At 52.3% G+C, this 16,764-nt stretch overlaps 1 long non-coding RNA gene across 1 annotated transcript; it reads right to left on the bottom strand.

Annotated features, from left to right (window-relative positions):
• Positions 1-2,716: 2,716 nt before the first annotated feature.
• On the bottom strand, positions 2,717-16,510 carry LOC142254775 (uncharacterized). The gene is made up of 2 exons (XR_012727310.1): positions 16,320-16,510; positions 2,717-2,937 (listed from the first exon to the last, which is right to left on the bottom strand). It is a non-coding gene; the product is annotated as an uncharacterized LOC142254775 (long non-coding RNA).
• Positions 16,511-16,764: the final 254 nt, after the last annotated feature.

Raw genomic sequence — 16,764 nt, forward strand, 5'->3', positions numbered from 1 at the left:
AAGAACCATATCATTCATGTGATCATTGTAGCAAATTGTTGGCCTCAGCAGTGACATTTCCACATACAACCACTGAGGCAGGCTGCAGCAGGCAACTACATGATGGTTACACCATCTCCACTAAAGGACTAGCACAGACCTCTAAAATGATGCAGGATTAATATTTAAGCACAGGAGTTTAGCTAAAATGTTAGTTTTGGGCATATTTGTCCTATCACCAAGGTTACTAATAAAGACCATGGTGGGTCCATAAGTTAATGTATACTCTACATCAAGAAAGGGAGTCTTAAGGCTGCTTTACACGCTGCGATATTGTGACCGATATCACTAGCATGGGTACCCGCCCCCATCGAATGTGTGACATGGGCAAATCGCTGCCCGTGGCGCACAACATCGCTCAGACCAGTCACACTACTTACCTGCTCTGCGACGTTGCTGTGACTGGCGAACCACCTCCTTTCTAAGGGGGCGGTCCGTACGTCGTCACAGCTGCGTCAAAGAACCGCCACCAATAGACGCAGAGGGGCAGAGATGAGCGGGATGAACATCCCGCCCACCTCCTTCCTTCCGCACAGCGGCCGGAAGATAAGGAGATGTTCCTCGTTCCTGCGGTGTCACACGGAGCGATGTGTGCTGCCGCAGGAACGAGGAACAACTTCGTTACTGCCACAGCTACGATATTCGAGAATGGACCCCCATGTCACCGATTAGTGATTTTGCACGTTTTTGCAAAGATGCAAAATTGCTCAAAGGTGTCACACGCAACGGCATCGCTAATGCGACCGGATGTGTCACAAAATCCGTGACCCCAACGAGATTGCTTGAGCGATGTCGCAGCGTGTAAAACGGCCTTTAGGGTAAATTGGTAGGGCATGTGTCCATTACTAGTGTTGAGCGATTAGTTAGCGAGTACTGTCCGCTATTAGCATATTCATTACGAGTAGCGGGCACAATGTAAGTCAATGGGAAATATTCGCTAAGGCCGGTTTCACACATCCGGCTTTTTGCCGTTTTGCCGGATCCGGCGCTCTCCAGTACAGTTAATACAGTACAATGACAGAGCAACAAGCGCCGTCACATGCTGTCATGTGACCGGCGCATGTGACCCGGAAGTTACAGCGCTGTCATTGTACTGTATTATCTGTACGGGAGAGCGCCGAATCCGGTAAAACGGCAAAAAGCCGGATGTGTGAAACCGGCCTAAGTAGCGAGTAACCCGAAAGCCGTACTTTTCGTGCGAGAAGCAAATAGTATGGCTTTCAGGTTACTTGCTACATAGCAAGTATTTCCCTTTGACTTATATTAACGAATATGCGACTAGAGGACAGTACTTGCATGGCGAATACGAATAGTCAACTACTTGCTCAACACTATCCGTAACATTTTCTAGCACTAAAAGCAAATTAGGCATTACCAACTGACATGGCAGCTAAAGAGATAATATAAAGTACTTATAGGTGGGAGAATTGGAATCTGTCCCCAATAGAAAAATCAGAAAACACCAAACAATATGCTATAGCTCATCATGAGTAGTTGCAATTAATTTTGTTGCATGCAACATTAAAATGTTAAACACTACATTTCTAAAGCGTAGCCACTTCTTCCAGTGTAAACCCAAGTTGTTACACAGTTAGTGCAATATCACCAGGTGAGGTATTCACCTTCCCTCTTCTGTGACCCCAGGTGATGCCCTATGGATACAGGTGTTTTTCCCTATGTTTTTAGGGTCATATTAGGATAATGAGGGTCCCCGTCACCACAAATCAGCACCCCACAGAGGAGAAAATGCATGCACCTCTTTAAAGGGAACCTGTCACCACTTTTTTGGCTATAAGCTGTGGCCACCACCACCAGGCTCTTATATACAGCATTCTAACATGCTGTATATAAGAGCCCAGGCCAGGGGTATAACATAAAAAACACTTTATAATACTTACCCCACAGTCCATTGTCCGGTGCCGGCGCCTCCTCTTTCGGCCATCTTTGTCCTCTTTCTGAAGCCTGGGTGCATGATGTGGCTATGTCATACATGCTCGCCGGTCCTGCGCAGGCGCACTACAATACTTTGATCTGCCCTACTCAGGGCAGATCAAAGTGCGCCTGCTCAGGCCCTGAATGCCGGTGAGTGTGGATGACGTCGGACCTGTCATGCACCGCAGCTAGAAAAGAACAAAGATGGCCGAAAGAGGCAGAGCCGGCACCGGACAACGAAGACGCCCATTAGGCCCACAGCGCAACCGTTAGGTAAATATTATAAAGTGTTTTTAATGTTATACCCCCGGCCTGGGATCTTATATACAGAATGTTAGAATGCTGCATATAAGAGCCTGGTGGTGGTGGCCACAGCTTATAGGCCAAAAAAGTGGTGACAGGTTCCCTTTAATGTAGATCCTGGACAGTAAAATTATTCCACAACCCTCAAGCTCCAATGAAAGAGCCAACCCTTATATACTCTTGTCTAGTGTGTCAAAACACATCAAGGAACATTCATTCTCATAATTATGCACAGAAACAGCATAAGATTTGCCTATTTCTGCACCTGAGCTCTGCACCTGTCTTTTTTTTTTAAATTGTGAATCTTCCCACGAGGATTATTTTTGTATAGACAGGCTGTGCTGAAATGATTCATTCGCAGCATGTTGCAGAAAGAAGAATTTGTGCACCAGTGGTTGTTTCAAAATCTTCAGTAAATGACAGAAATAGCAAAATACAGGAGGATTGTAAACAATATTTATTGTAACAGACAAATCAATGTGCGTTTAGAACCAGCTTGCGGCTTTACAATGCTGGAAATGGAATGCAGTAAAGCGGAATGGAGCATGGAATGGCAGTACGTCAGCATCAGTCTCTCTTCTTATACTCCTCCAGGTGGGAGAGGATATAGCCCGATGGAACCAGGAAGGTGATCATAAAGGCCGTGAGGCCAATAATTGTGTCCTAAAAAAAAAAAATGGAAAAAAAAATAATTAACATTTCACTACTTGATTATGCAACAGTCATTCAGGCATCTCATCTAAAATTTAACAATATGTGCCAGACTCAATCATCCAGCTAGTGTGTGATAGCCCTGAACACATGGATATCCCATAAATACTTCAGATGGGAAAACTATCTGAAAACCAATTTTTGCAAATATAAAAATACAGCATCAAAGGAGAGATGGACACTTGTTCCGTTAGCAAGCAGCTTTATGCAAGTGCAATAACTCCATTGACTACAATAACGCAGAGTGGTTGCTGACAGCAAGATACCCCATGTATGGTAAACGTTGGACCTGTGGATATACTGGGATTGCGTCAAACAGGAATACACTTTTAGGAATTCACAATATTTTCATTTTAACAGGCGAAACAAAATATAAGCAAAGATATGAAGCAAAGACTATGCTCACTTGAGTGACCAATGAAACATTTTTGCTTTAGCAGCAGAAAACCACAATTGTTTTAGTTTATTTGCTCCATTAGGATGTGCTTAAAGGAGTTTTCCAGTTTCAAAAAACAAACATCCTCTTGCTGCAGTGCATATTTTTTTTTTTTAAACCTGTCAGGTGCAATATGCACTCAAACACAAGCAGTTATGGGTGCATATTGCTAATCCCTGCCTAATCGACCCTACATACAATAGCATAGCGTGGGGACTAGTCCCAAGGGCGTTATATCCCCTGACTAGTCCGCCCTCTTAGCACGCCCACAGGTGTGTACTAACAGGCTATTCAATGCAGCATCACAAGCGGTGCCGCACATACCCGTTTCTGCTGTAACCACGCTTCTGAATGCCGGGCACTTCCGGTCATGCGCAGTAGGAAGTCGGGTGTACGCGTCCAGGCATCAGAGAGGTCTACTGCACATAACTGGACGTACCCGACATTCAGAAGCACGGTCACGTGCAGCACCGCTCGTGACGCTGCATTGAATAGCATGTTAGTACACCCCTGTGGGCATACTAACATGCTAAGAGGGTGGGTTAGTCAGAGGATATAAGGCCCCTAGGACTAGTCCCCACACTAATTTGCATACGATAAACGATCTTTAACCCCTTCACGACCTTTGACGGATCTAGCCGTCATGGTGCCCTGGTACTTAAAGACCCATGACGGCTAGATCCGTCATGGCGGAATCGCGGCACCAGAGCACCGGGCACCGCGATCGGTTTTAAAAAACTGTAGATTCGGGAAGGAGAGGACTTGTACCTGACCTCAGGAGGGGTGGTGTCTCCTTCCCGGACCTACGGAGGCTGTGATTGGCTGAACGGCGTTCGTCAGCCAATCACAGCCAGTGTTATGTTTCAGCCATTGAAAATGGCTGAAGCATTGAAATCCAGCTATGTCAGTGCAGCTGCAGCACTGGCCATTGGCTGGAGCTCAGTGAGCTTTACTGCACCCGCCCCCAGCTCTGATTGGAGAGATCGGCCTTGTGACCGATTTCTCCAAGCAGCACCGTGCCTCTGGAACCGGGTGAGCTCGCTGTAGGAGATCGCTCTCCTTAGCTTCTCCCTCCGTGGAATCTGAGGAGAGCGATCCCTGCAGGCGCCCATCTGTGAGTCACAGCCCCCGATCCACCGCTGCCCTGCTCCATGTGCTTCGCCCCCTGCTCTCCCACTGCGCCCCTGCATGTGACGCCGCTACTCAGCAGTAAGAGCAAGCGGCGTCAGATGCAGGGGGTGGCACAGCGGGAGGAGAGCGTCACGGTGGCCGCTGCACTCTCCCCATCAGCAGCTCCACCGCCCCAGCATCTGCCGTCCCCTCTCCCCATCAGTCACTGCTGTCGCCCCATCTGCCGCTCCACCGCCCAGCATCTGCCGCTCCCCTCTCCCCATCAGTCACTGCTGTCGCCGCATCTGCCGCTCCACTCTCCCCTGCATCTGCCGCTCCCCTCTCCCCTGCATCTGCCGCTCCCCTCTCCCCTGCATCTGCCGCTCCCCTCTCCCCTGCATCTGCCGCTCCCCTCTCCCCTGCATCTGCCGCTCCCCTCTCCCCTGCATCTGCCGCTCCCCTCTCCCCTGCATCTGCCGCTCCCCTCTCCCCTGCATCTGCCGCTCCACTCTCCCCTGCATCTGCCGCTCCACTCTCCCCTGCATCTGCCGCTCCACTCTCCCCTGCATCTGCCGCTCCACTCTCCCCTGCATCTGCCGCTCCACTCTCCCCTGCATCTGCCGCTCCACTCTCCCCTGCATCTGCCGCTCCACTCTCCCCTGCATCTGCCGCTCCACTCTCCCCTGCATCTGCCGCTCCACTCTCCCCTGCATCTGCCGCTCCACTCTCCCCTGCATCTGCCGCTCCACTCTCCCCTGCATCTGCCGCTCCACTCTCCCCTGCATCTGCCGCTCCACTCTCCCCTGCATCTGCCGCTCCACTCTCCCCTGCATCTGCCGCTCCACTCTCCCCTGCATCTGCCGCTCCACTCTCCCCTGCATCTGCCGCTCCACTCTCCCCTGCATCTGCCGCTCCACTCTCCCCTGCATCTGCCGCTCCACTCTCCCCTGCATCTGCCGCTCCACTCTCCCCTGCATCTGCCGCTCCACTCTCCCCTGCATCTGCCGCTCCACTCTCCCCTGCATCTGCCGCTCCACTCTCCCCTGCATCTGCCGCTCCACTCTCCCCTGCATCTGCCGCTCCACTCTCCCCTGCATCTGCCGCTCCACTCTCCCCTGCATCTGCCGCTCCACTCTCCCCTGCATCTGCCGCTCCACTCTCCCCTGCATCTGCCGCTCCACTCTCCCCTGCATCTGCCGCTCCACTCTCCCCTGCATCTGCCGCTCCACTCTCCCCTGCATCTGCCGCTCCACTCTCCCCTGCATCTGCCGCTCCACTCTCCCCTGCATCTGCCGCTCCACTCTCCCCTGCATCTGCCGCTCCACTCTCCCCTGCATCTGCCGCTCCACTCTCCCCTGCATCTGCCGCTCCACTCTCCCCTGCATCTGCCGCTCCACTCTCCCCTGCATCTGCCGCTCCACTCTCCCCTGCATCTGCCGCTCCACTCTCCCCTGCATCTGCCGCTCCACTCTCCCCTGCATCTGCCGCTCCACTCTCCCCTGCATCTGCCGCTCCACTCTCCCCTGCATCTGCCGCTCCACTCTCCCCTGCATCTGCCGCTCCACTCTCCCCTGCATCTGCCGCTCCACTCTCCCCTGCATCTGCCGCTCCACTCTCCCCTGCATCTGCCGCTCCACTCTCCCCTGCATCTGCCGCTCCACTCTCCCCTGCATCTGCCGCTCCACTCTCCCCTGCATCTGCCGCTCCACTCTCCCCTGCATCTGCCGCTCCACTCTCCCCTGCATCTGCCGCTCCACTCTCCCCTGCATCTGCCGCTCCACTCTCCCCTGCATCTGCCGCTCCACTCTCCCCTGCATCTGCCGCTCCACTCTCCCCTGCATCTGCCGCTCCACTCTCCCCTGCATCTGCCGCTCCACTCTCCCCTGCATCTGCCGCTCCACTCTCCCCTGCATCTGCCGCTCCACTCTCCCCTGCATCTGCCGCTCCACTCTCCCCTGCATCTGCCGCTCCACTCTCCCCTGCATCTGCCGCTCCACTCTCCCCTGCATCTGCCGCTCCACTCTCCCCTGCATCTGCCGCTCCACTCTCCCCTGCATCTGCCGCTCCACTCTCCCCTGCATCTGCCGCTCCACTCTCCCCTGCATCTGCCGCTCCACTCTCCCCTGCATCTGCCGCTCCACTCTCCCCTGCATCTGCCGCTCCACTCTCCCCTGCATCTGCCGCTCCACTCTCCCCTGCATCTGCCGCTCCACTCTCCCCTGCATCTGCCGCTCCACTCTCCCCTGCATCTGCCGCTCCACTCTCCCCTGCATCTGCCGCTCCACTCTCCCCTGCATCTGCCGCTCCACTCTCCCCTGCATCTGCCGCTCCACTCTCCCCTGCATCTGCCGCTCCACTCTCCCCTGCATCTGCCGCTCCACTCTCCCCTGCATCTGCCGCTCCACTCTCCCCTGCATCTGCCGCTCCACTCTCCCCTGCATCTGCCGCTCCACTCTCCCCTGCATCTGCCGCTCCACTCTCCCCTGCATCTGCCGCTCCACTCTCCCCTGCATCTGCCGCTCCACTCTCCCCTGCATCTGCCGCTCCACTCTCCCCTGCATCTGCCGCTCCACTCTCCCCTGCATCTGCCGCTCCACTCTCCCCTGCATCTGCCGCTCCACTCTCCCCTGCATCTGCCGCTCCACTCTCCCCTGCATCTGCCGCTCCACTCTCCCCTGCATCTGCCGCTCCACTCTCCCCTGCATCTGCCGCTCCACTCTCCCCTGCATCTGCCGCTCCACTCTCCCCTGCATCTGCCGCTCCACTCTCCCCTGCATCTGCCGCTCCACTCTCCCCTGCATCTGCCGCTCCACTCTCCCCTGCATCTGCCGCTCCACTCTCCCCTGCATCTGCCGCTCCACTCTCCCCTGCATCTGCCGCTCCACTCTCCCCTGCATCTGCCGCTCCACTCTCCCCTGCATCTGCCGCTCCACTCTCCCCTGCATCTGCCGCTCCACTCTCCCCTGCATCTGCCGCTCCACTCTCCCCTGCATCTGCCGCTCCACTCTCCCCTGCATCTGCCGCTCCACTCTCCCCTGCATCTGCCGCTCCACTCTCCCCTGCATCTGCCGCTCCACTCTCCCCTGCATCTGCCGCTCCACTCTCCCCAGCATCTGCCGCTCCACTCTCCCCAGCATCTGCCGCTCCACTCTCCCCAGCATCTGCCGCTCCACTCTCCCCAGCATCTGCCGCTCCACTCTCCCCAGCATCTGCCGCTCCACTCTCCCCAGCATCTGCCGCTCCACTCTCCCCAGCATCTGCCGCTCCACTCTCCCCAGCATCTGCCGCTCCACTCTCCCCAGCATCTGCCGCTCCACTCTCCCCAGCATCTGCCGCTCCACTCTCCCCAGCATCTGCCGCTCCACTCTCCCCAGCATCTGCCGCTCCACTCTCCCCAGCATCTGCCGCTCCACTCTCCCCAGCATCTGCCGCTCCACTCTCCCCAGCATCTGCCGCTCCACTCTCCCCAACATCTGCCGCTCCACTCTCCCCAACATCTGCCGCTCCACTCTCCCCAACATCTGCCGCTCCACTCTCCCCAACATCTGCCGCTCCACTCTCCCCAACATCTGCCGCTCCACTCTCCCCAACATCTGCCGCTCCACTCTCCCCAACATCTGCCGCTCCACTCTCCCCAACATCTGCCGCTCCACTCTCCCCAACATCTGCCGCTCCACTCTCCCCAACATCTGCCGCTCCACTCTCCCCAACATCTGCCGCTCCACTCTCCCCAACATCTGCCGCTCCACTCTCCCCAACATCTGCCGCTCCACTCTCCCCAACATCTGCCGCTCCACTCTCCCCAACATCTGCCGCTCCACTCTCCCCAACATCTGCCGCTCCACTCTCCCCAACATCTGCCGCTCCACTCTCCCCAACATCTGCCGCTCCACTCTCCCCAACATCTGCCGCTCCACTCTCCCCAACATCTGCCGCTCCACTCCCCAACATCTGCCGCTCCACTCTCCCCAACATCTGCCGCTCCACTCTCCCCAACATCTGCCGCTCCACTCTCCCCAACATCTGCCGCTCCACTCTCCCCAACATCTGCCGCTCCACTCTCCCCAACATCTGCCGCTCCACTCTCCCCAACATCTGCCGCTCCACTCTCCCCAACATCTGCCGCTCCACTCTCCCCAACATCTGCCGCTCCACTCTCCCCAACATCTGCCGCTCCACTCTCCCCAACATCTGCCGCTCCACTCTCCCCAACATCTGCCGCTCCACTCTCCCCAACATCTGCCGCTCCACTCTCCCCAACATCTGCCGCTCCACTCTCCCCAACATCTGCCGCTCCACTCTCCCCAACATCTGCCGCTCCACTCTCCCCAACATCTGCCGCTCCACTCTCCCCAACATCTGCCGCTCCACTCTCCCCAACATCTGCCGCTCCACTCTCCCCAACATCTGCCGCTCCACTCTCCCCAACATCTGCCGCTCCACTCTCCCCAACATCTGCCGCTCCACTCTCCCCAACATCTGCCGCTCCACTCTCCCCAACATCTGCCGCTCCACTCTCCCCAACATCTGCCGCTCCACTCTCCCCAACATCTGCCGCTCCACCGCCCCATCAGCCGCCACACTCTCCCCATCAGCCGCTCCACCGCCCCTGCATCTGCCGCCGCACTCTCCCAATCAGCCACAGTTCTCTCCCCATCTGCCGCTGCGCCCCTGCATCAGCCACCTCACTCCCCCATCAGCCTCTGCAACCCCGGCATCTGCCACCTCACTCCCCCATCAGCCTCTGCGCCCCTGCATCTGCCACCTCACTCCCCCATCAGCCTCTGCGCCCCTGCATCTGCCACCTCACTCCCCAATCAGCCTCTGCGCCCTTGCATCTGCCACCCCACTCCCCCATCAGCCTCTGCCCCCTCCCTTATCTGCTGCCTGCTCTCTCTCATCCCCTTAATCCTCTGCCCCCTCCCCCCCTCCCGGATCTGCTGCAATCCTGCTGCCTAGATGCATTCTGTAAGGTAGCTATCCCCAATCTCACCTCCCACTCCCCTTCCACCCTTCCCCTCGCCCCCCCTTCCTCCGCCGCTCCTGCATCCGTTGTGCCCTCACCCATCCTCAACCGCTCCTCCATCCGCCACGCCCTCCCATCCTCCGACGTGCCCCCTCACCAATCCTCTGCCGTGGCCCCTCACCCATCCTCCGCCGCTCCTGCATCCGTTGCGCCCTCTTCTATCCTCCATCCATCTTTTTTCCATCCCACCTAGTCCCCCCCCCTTTTTGCAGTACATCTGTGCGTTCGTCCTAATTTTTTTTTCTGTAAACTAAGAAAGAAATACAAATAAACTTAGTTTAGGGCCAGTAAAATTATACTGTAGTAATCATCAACTACAGTATTTTTGACTGAATATTGTAAGGGTCAGCCCAGTGCCACACATGAGAGCGATGCTCGAGTCTCACACCGCATCATCCGGCACGGTCGCTCTCTTCCAGACAGGAGTGTGCGGCTGTGTCGGGTGATGCGATGCGAGATTTGTGCATTGCTCTCACGTGTGGCACTTGCCTTAGTGTCAGTTGCAGGTGCATATATTTTTTTTTTTTTTACTGACGTCTGTATTTTTTATTATGCCAAACTAATATTTCTTTGTATTGGGGGGGGGAGGTCTAGTTTCCAACATGGGGTCACATGTGGGGGAGCTCCACTGTTTGGGCACATCAGGGGGATCTCCAAACGCGACATGGTGCGGCTAACGATTCCAGCTAATTTTCCATTTAAAAAGTCAAATGACGCTCCTTCCCTCTGGAGCTCTGCCGTGCGCCCAAACAGTGTTTTTCTGCCACATATGAGGTATCAGCGTACTCAGAACAAATTGCCCAACAAATTTTGCGGTCCACTTTATCCTGTTACCCCTGTACAAATTAAAAAATGGAGCCTAAAATAACATTTTGTGGAAAAAAAAAAGTACTTTTTTGTTTTTATGCCTCAATGTATGAAGCACGTGAGGGTTCAAAGTGCTCATTACCCATGTAGATTTATGCCATGGGGTTTAGTTTCCAAAATGAGGTCACTTGTGGGGGAGCTCCATTGTTTAGGCACCTCAGGGGGTCTCCAAACGCAACATGGCGTACGCTAATAATTCCAACCAATTTTGCTGTGAAATGGCGCTCCTTCTCTTCTGAGCCCCGCTGTGTGCCCAGACAATTACTTTCCACCACATATGAGGTATCTGTGTATTCAGGAGAAATTGCACAATACATTGTATGGTGCATTTTTTCCTGATACCCTTGTGGAAAAAAAAGCTACCTGGTTGAAATAACAATTTCATGGTAAAAAAAAAATATATATATTTTCACGGCTGAACGTTGTTAACTTTTGTGAAGCCTCCAGGGGTTCAAAGTGTTCAGTAAACATCTAGATAAATTCAATGAGGGGTCTAGTTTCCAAAATGGGGTCACTTGTGGGGGAGCTCCATTGTTTAGGCACCTCAGGGGATCTCCAAACACAACATGGCATCCACTAACGATTCCAGACAATTTTGCGTTTGAAAAGTCAATTGTCGCACCTTGCCTTCCGAGCCCTGCTGTGCGCCCAAACATTTGATTTCCACCACATATGAGGTATCTGTGTACTCAGGAGAAAATGCACAATACATTTTATGTTGCAATTTTTCCTGATACCCTTGTGAAAAAAAAAGCTACCTGGTTGAAGTAACAATTTCGTGGTAATTTTTTTTTTTTTATTTTCATTGCTCAAAGTTATTAACTTTTGTGAAGCCCCCAGAGGTTCAAAGTGCTCAATAAACATCTAGATAAATTCCATGAGGGGTCTAGTTTCCAAAATGGGGTCACTTGTGGGGGAGCTCCATTGTTTAGGAACCTCAGGGGGTCTCCAAACGCAACATCACATCTGCTAATTATTCCAGACAATTTTGCTTTCAAAAATTCAAATGATGCTCCTTCTCTTCCGAGCCTTGCCGTGCGCCAAAACAATTGATTTCCCCCACATATGAGATATCGGTGTACTCAGGAGAAATTGCACAATTAATTTTATGGTGCATTTTTCCTGATACCCTTGTGAAAATGCTAAATTTTATGGCTAAAGTAACATTTTTGTGTAAAAAAGTAAAATTTTCATTTTTTCCTTCCACATTGCTTTGGTTGCTGTAAAGCTCCTAAAGGGTTAATAAACTTCTTAGATGTGGTTTTGAGCAGTGTGAGGAGTGCAGATTTTAGAATGGGGTCACTTTTGGGTATTTTCTGTCACCTCGGCCTCTCAAAGTCACTCCAAATGTGATGTGGTACCTAAAAAATGTTTTTTGTAAATTTTGTTGGAAAAATGAAAAATTGCTGATGAACTTTGACCCCTTCTAACTTCCTAACGGAAAAAAATTTTGTTTTGAAAATTGCGCTGGTGTAAAGTAGACAAGTGGGAAATGTTACATAGTAACTATTTTGTGTGACATATCTCAAATTTATGGGCATAAAATTTCAAATTTTGAAAATTGCGAAATTTTCAAAATGTTCGCCAAATTTCCAAACTTTTCACACATAAACGCAAAAAATATCGGCCTAAATTTACCATTGACATGAAGTACAATATGTCACGAAAAAACAATCTCAGAATCGCCAGGATCCGTTGAAGCGTTCCAGAGTTATAAGCTGTCAAAGTGACACTGGTCAGAATTGTAAAAAATGGCCGGGTCTTTAAGGTGAAAACAGGCTGGGGGCTGAAGGGGTTAAGGTCCAGTCACACACAACGACTTACCAGCAATCTCGAAAATGATGTGACCTGATAGGGATCGCAGGTAAGTCACTGGGAGGTCGCAGATGAGATGTCACAGTCAGATCTTACCAGCGATGCAGGAATAATACAGGTCGCAGTAGCGACCTGTATAACGATCTCAGCAGTCACTGTGACCCTGTCACACAGTGTCAAACACAGCGATGCGTCCTGCCCAGCAGGACATCGCCTTTGAAGAAAATTGCCTGGACAGTTCTGCAACCACTAGAGATCTCAGAGCAGAGGCCTGATCGCTGGTAGGTGTCACACATAAGGTCGCTAATGGGATCGCTACTGCGTCACGGAAACCGTGACTAAGCTGCGATCTCGCTAGCGATCTCGTTATGTGTGACAGTACCTTTAGATGCAGAAAATACGCAGGTGAGAGACATGTGTTTTAAGGCCCCGTCACACACAGAGATAAATCTTTGGCAGATCTGTGGCTGCAGTGAAATCATGGACATATTGTTCCATTTGTACACAGCCACAAACCTGGCACTGATTGTCCACAATTTCACTGCAACCACAGATGTACCAAAAATATATATCTGTGTGACGGGGCCTTTAGGTCCATTTACACAGTGGAAACACAAAAAAACGTGTAATCCACACCTAATGATGTCAATGCCAGAAGTTTCAAAAACAAAACTACTTTAATTAAATGATGACACACCAAAGAGAAAAAACAGCAGCATCAAAAACAATGAAAAATGCAAGTAAACTAAGGTGCTGAGATGATTCAAAGATTCTCCAGCGTGAAAAACTCAATGGACACTAATCATTGGGACTTAACCTATTGCCTCATGTTCAACTGCAGATTTCTGCATCGATCCAATATAGCAACCAACTCTGATCTCTGTCCATAATACTGAAAACTACATGTTCAGACTATTGGACCTTTGCTATTAAGTGGAGGTTTGGGCAGAGTTGGTTCTGGGAAGAGCGGTTTCCTCTACTAGATATTAATAACATCTTTAGGATGGGTCATCAGTAGCAGACACCAACTCCAGCCAGAAGTAAACTGTATGGAGCAGAGCACCGCTGCTCAGGCTGTTTAGCAGCTGCTGCCAGAACCCCTACAACCTTAGGCTATGTGCGCACGTTGCATATTTGCATGCAGTTACGCTGCGATCTGCACCGCAGCGTAACTGCATGTGTCCTGCGTCCCCAGCATAATCTATGAAGATTATGCAGAAGACGTGCACACGTGGCATATTAGAGCGCAGCGCTTTGGCTGCTGCCCGAAGCGCGCGTTCTAAGTAGTGACATGTCACTTATTTCGTGCGCTCTGCATGCAGTCCCCGCTCTGTATACGGGAGGGGCTGGGAGGGGCTACATGCAGAGCGCATGAAATCTGCTTTTGTTTCTGCAGCGATTTGAAGCGCACGTGTGCTGTTCAAATTACTGCAGAAATTTCTGCAGGGCCAGTACGCAACGTGCGCACATAGCCTAATAGTGTTTTCCAGTGATAAGCGAGCACTACCATGCTCCATACTCATTAAGAGCTGTCAGATGCTCGGATGGGCACGACTCGTGTACTGAATATAATGTAAGGGTACCGTCTCACTAAACGACGTACCAGTGATTCCGACCACGATACGACCTGGTCAGGATCGCTGCTACGTCACTACAGGGTCGCTAGTGAGCTGTCAGACAGTCAGATCTTCCCAACGACGCAGCAACGATATCGGCAGTCGCTGGGACCCTGTCACATAACACGATTCAAATCTTGATTAGTAACATAGGCGTGCATCAACATTGCCTTTTCCGCACCCCCTCTGCTCCGATTGGTGGTCGTAACTGCTTTGTGACTGGGCGGCCTTGCCTTTAGAGAAGGCAACATAATAGCGCTTCCATCCTTCATCCTACAGTCCCGATGCAGAATGGACTGTATTACGACCTGCTGCTACACGCGGTCCGGGACAAGTGAATTCAGCCCTCTGAAATGTACTGCGATCTACAAGCCAGAACAGAGGATCGAAGCGGCCAATCCGAACGCAGCAGCGATCACCAATCGGAACAGAGAGGGCACAGAAAACCACCAAGATGCACGCCTACGTGAGTCGCAAACGAGGTCGTTGGGTAAGGTGTCAAACACACCGATGCGAGCTGCCCTGCGGAAGCCCGACGACCAAAAAATGAACCAGCACCGTGTGTAATGATTAACAATTTCACAGCAGGGGCCAGATCGCTGCTTAGTGTCACACACAGCGAGATCGCTGATGAGGCAACTGGTACGTCACAAAACCCGTGACTCCGCAGCGATCTCACTACGAGAAGTGCCCCCACTCAAGCATTTTTCTTTACGACAACCCTGCTCGTGAGAGCTTACAATCTACAATAAAGGGGGGGGGATGACAGGGTACGGGTGCTTATATACAATGCTAGTCCAGCCATCTCAAAGAAAACTTGGGGGGGGGGGGGGGTAGGTAGATAAAGGCTGCCTGTTCAGCCTTTAATAACATCACTTTATCCAGCAGTAGCAGTTTTTGATTGCGGACATTTTGTGCACAAAATACTACATTTTGTGGCAGAAAAACACTCTAAAAACATGCCTTTTATGTCATGCTTCTGTGAAGCCAATGGCTGAAAGGGACAACACAGGAAAAAAAATGCAAAGTGAATCAAAAATGCAGCATGCGCATAAGGCCTTAGAGGACTACTTCGTGTGCTGCAGGTAGTCCAGCATATTCATCAGCTCTGTAGAACTGCAGCAGAGAAAATTGATTTAATAAAAATGACAGCAAACAGCTAAGTGACACATGGCTGGAATCAGGGTCTCTGTCTCTACATTATGCTGGGGAAGCAAAAACCTGGTGACAGATTCCCTTTAAGGCCAGGGCCACACGGGGGACTACTGTGATCCTCGCATGACACTGTTCACGCTGGCAGCACAGCAGGAGCAGATTGTCACTGCGACAGAGGTCCGATCACGCGATCGGACCTCAGCTGCGGGGCGCGGGCCGGCTCTGAGGAGGGGCGGGCTTTATCTCCCTCTCTCCTCCGTTACCGGCTATTGCCATTCTCGCCCTGCACTCGCGGTACACCAGTGTACTGCGAGTAAAGTGATTTTTCTCTCGCCTGATAGGGACTTGAATGGGTGCGAGAGAAACTAGGATCACATTGCACCTGCAGCATGCTGCGACTGTTTTCTCGGTCTGATTAGGGCTGAGAAAATAATCACTATTGGTCCAAGTGCAATGTGATGTTTTATCGCATTCCACTCGCTCAGATTTTCATGCCATGCGTCTTAGGCCTAAGACAGTCAATTAAAGGGATTTTCTTCAGGAGGGCCTAGAGTAGACTTATTTTGGCTAACACGGTGTACCCAAATCTTGACAGTTTGGCCCTACCGTAAGGCCACCCTGCCCACGCTCCAGTGCAGCATTAGGCTATGTGCGCAAGTGTGCGCTCTGCACTGCACCTAAAAGGTGCGCTTCAGAGCGCAACTGAAAAACTGCGTTCTGAAGCGCATGGTGCTGGCAGAGAACGTGCGCTCTGCATGCAGCTCCTCCCATAGACAGAGCAGGAGCTGCCGGCAAAGCGCACGGAACGCGCGCTTTGGGCAGCAGCGGAAGCGCTGCACTCTAAGACGCCACGTGCGCACGGCCTCTGCACAATCTCCATAGATTGTGCAAGGGACGCATGCAGTTACGCTGCGCTACAAAGCGCAGCGTAACTGCATGAATTACGCACACGTGTGCACATAGCCTTAGAGAAGTGTAGGACTGAAGGTGCCCAGATCCAGACAAATGCACATTGTACAGCGATGAGCTTGTAAGCCCTGCGCTCCTTGAAACCAGTCACCTGAGGTGGTCAATATCACTGGCAACAAGCTGTGTGCAATAAATGTAAAAAAAAAATAAAAAAAAAGCACCTCTAAGGAAAAAGGATTAATAAGCAGTACATTGCAATTTTACTAATTTAACATTATAAACATAACCCCTTTAAACACAAGAGCTGCCATACTCGGGAGAATGGCGGCGCTGCGCAGAATAGTTGCTATGGGCAACCGTCCCAACAAGGCCCTGACCTACAGACTGACTAGCGGCTCACCACAGCGCCGGAGCCGGGCTTCGCCACTTGTGCAGAGGACATTCCCCTCCGGGAGACGAGCTGTGCCAGCCGGGGGACCCGGAACAGGCGAGTCATTGCGGAGGACATGCTGCTCTTCTGTACGGCGATTCAATCACCCTGCGGCAAGGTCGGCAGAATGGGACCGGTGACACGCTTCCGGCTTTATATAACCTCGCGGTCACGTGACCGGAAAGGGCAGGAACTGAACGCGAGGGGGAAAAGACGCCATATTGGCGGAGCCCTGGCAGCGCGTCCTGCTGAGTTTTGCTGCACTGTCTTCGTAGTTGCTACTTGCTGGTGAATGCAAGTAAATGCTTTAGGGATAGATATTATGGCCCCGAGGCATGAGTGCATTTCCCAGGATTTTTAGCCTAAATTCCTCTCAATTAGTGATTTTTTTTCTCCCCACAAGTTGTTTTCTCTG

This window comes from Anomaloglossus baeobatrachus, chromosome 10 (genome assembly GCF_048569485.1).
Source record: "Anomaloglossus baeobatrachus isolate aAnoBae1 chromosome 10, aAnoBae1.hap1, whole genome shotgun sequence".
In the NCBI taxonomy this organism is placed as follows: Eukaryota; Metazoa; Chordata; class Amphibia; order Anura; family Aromobatidae; genus Anomaloglossus; species Anomaloglossus baeobatrachus.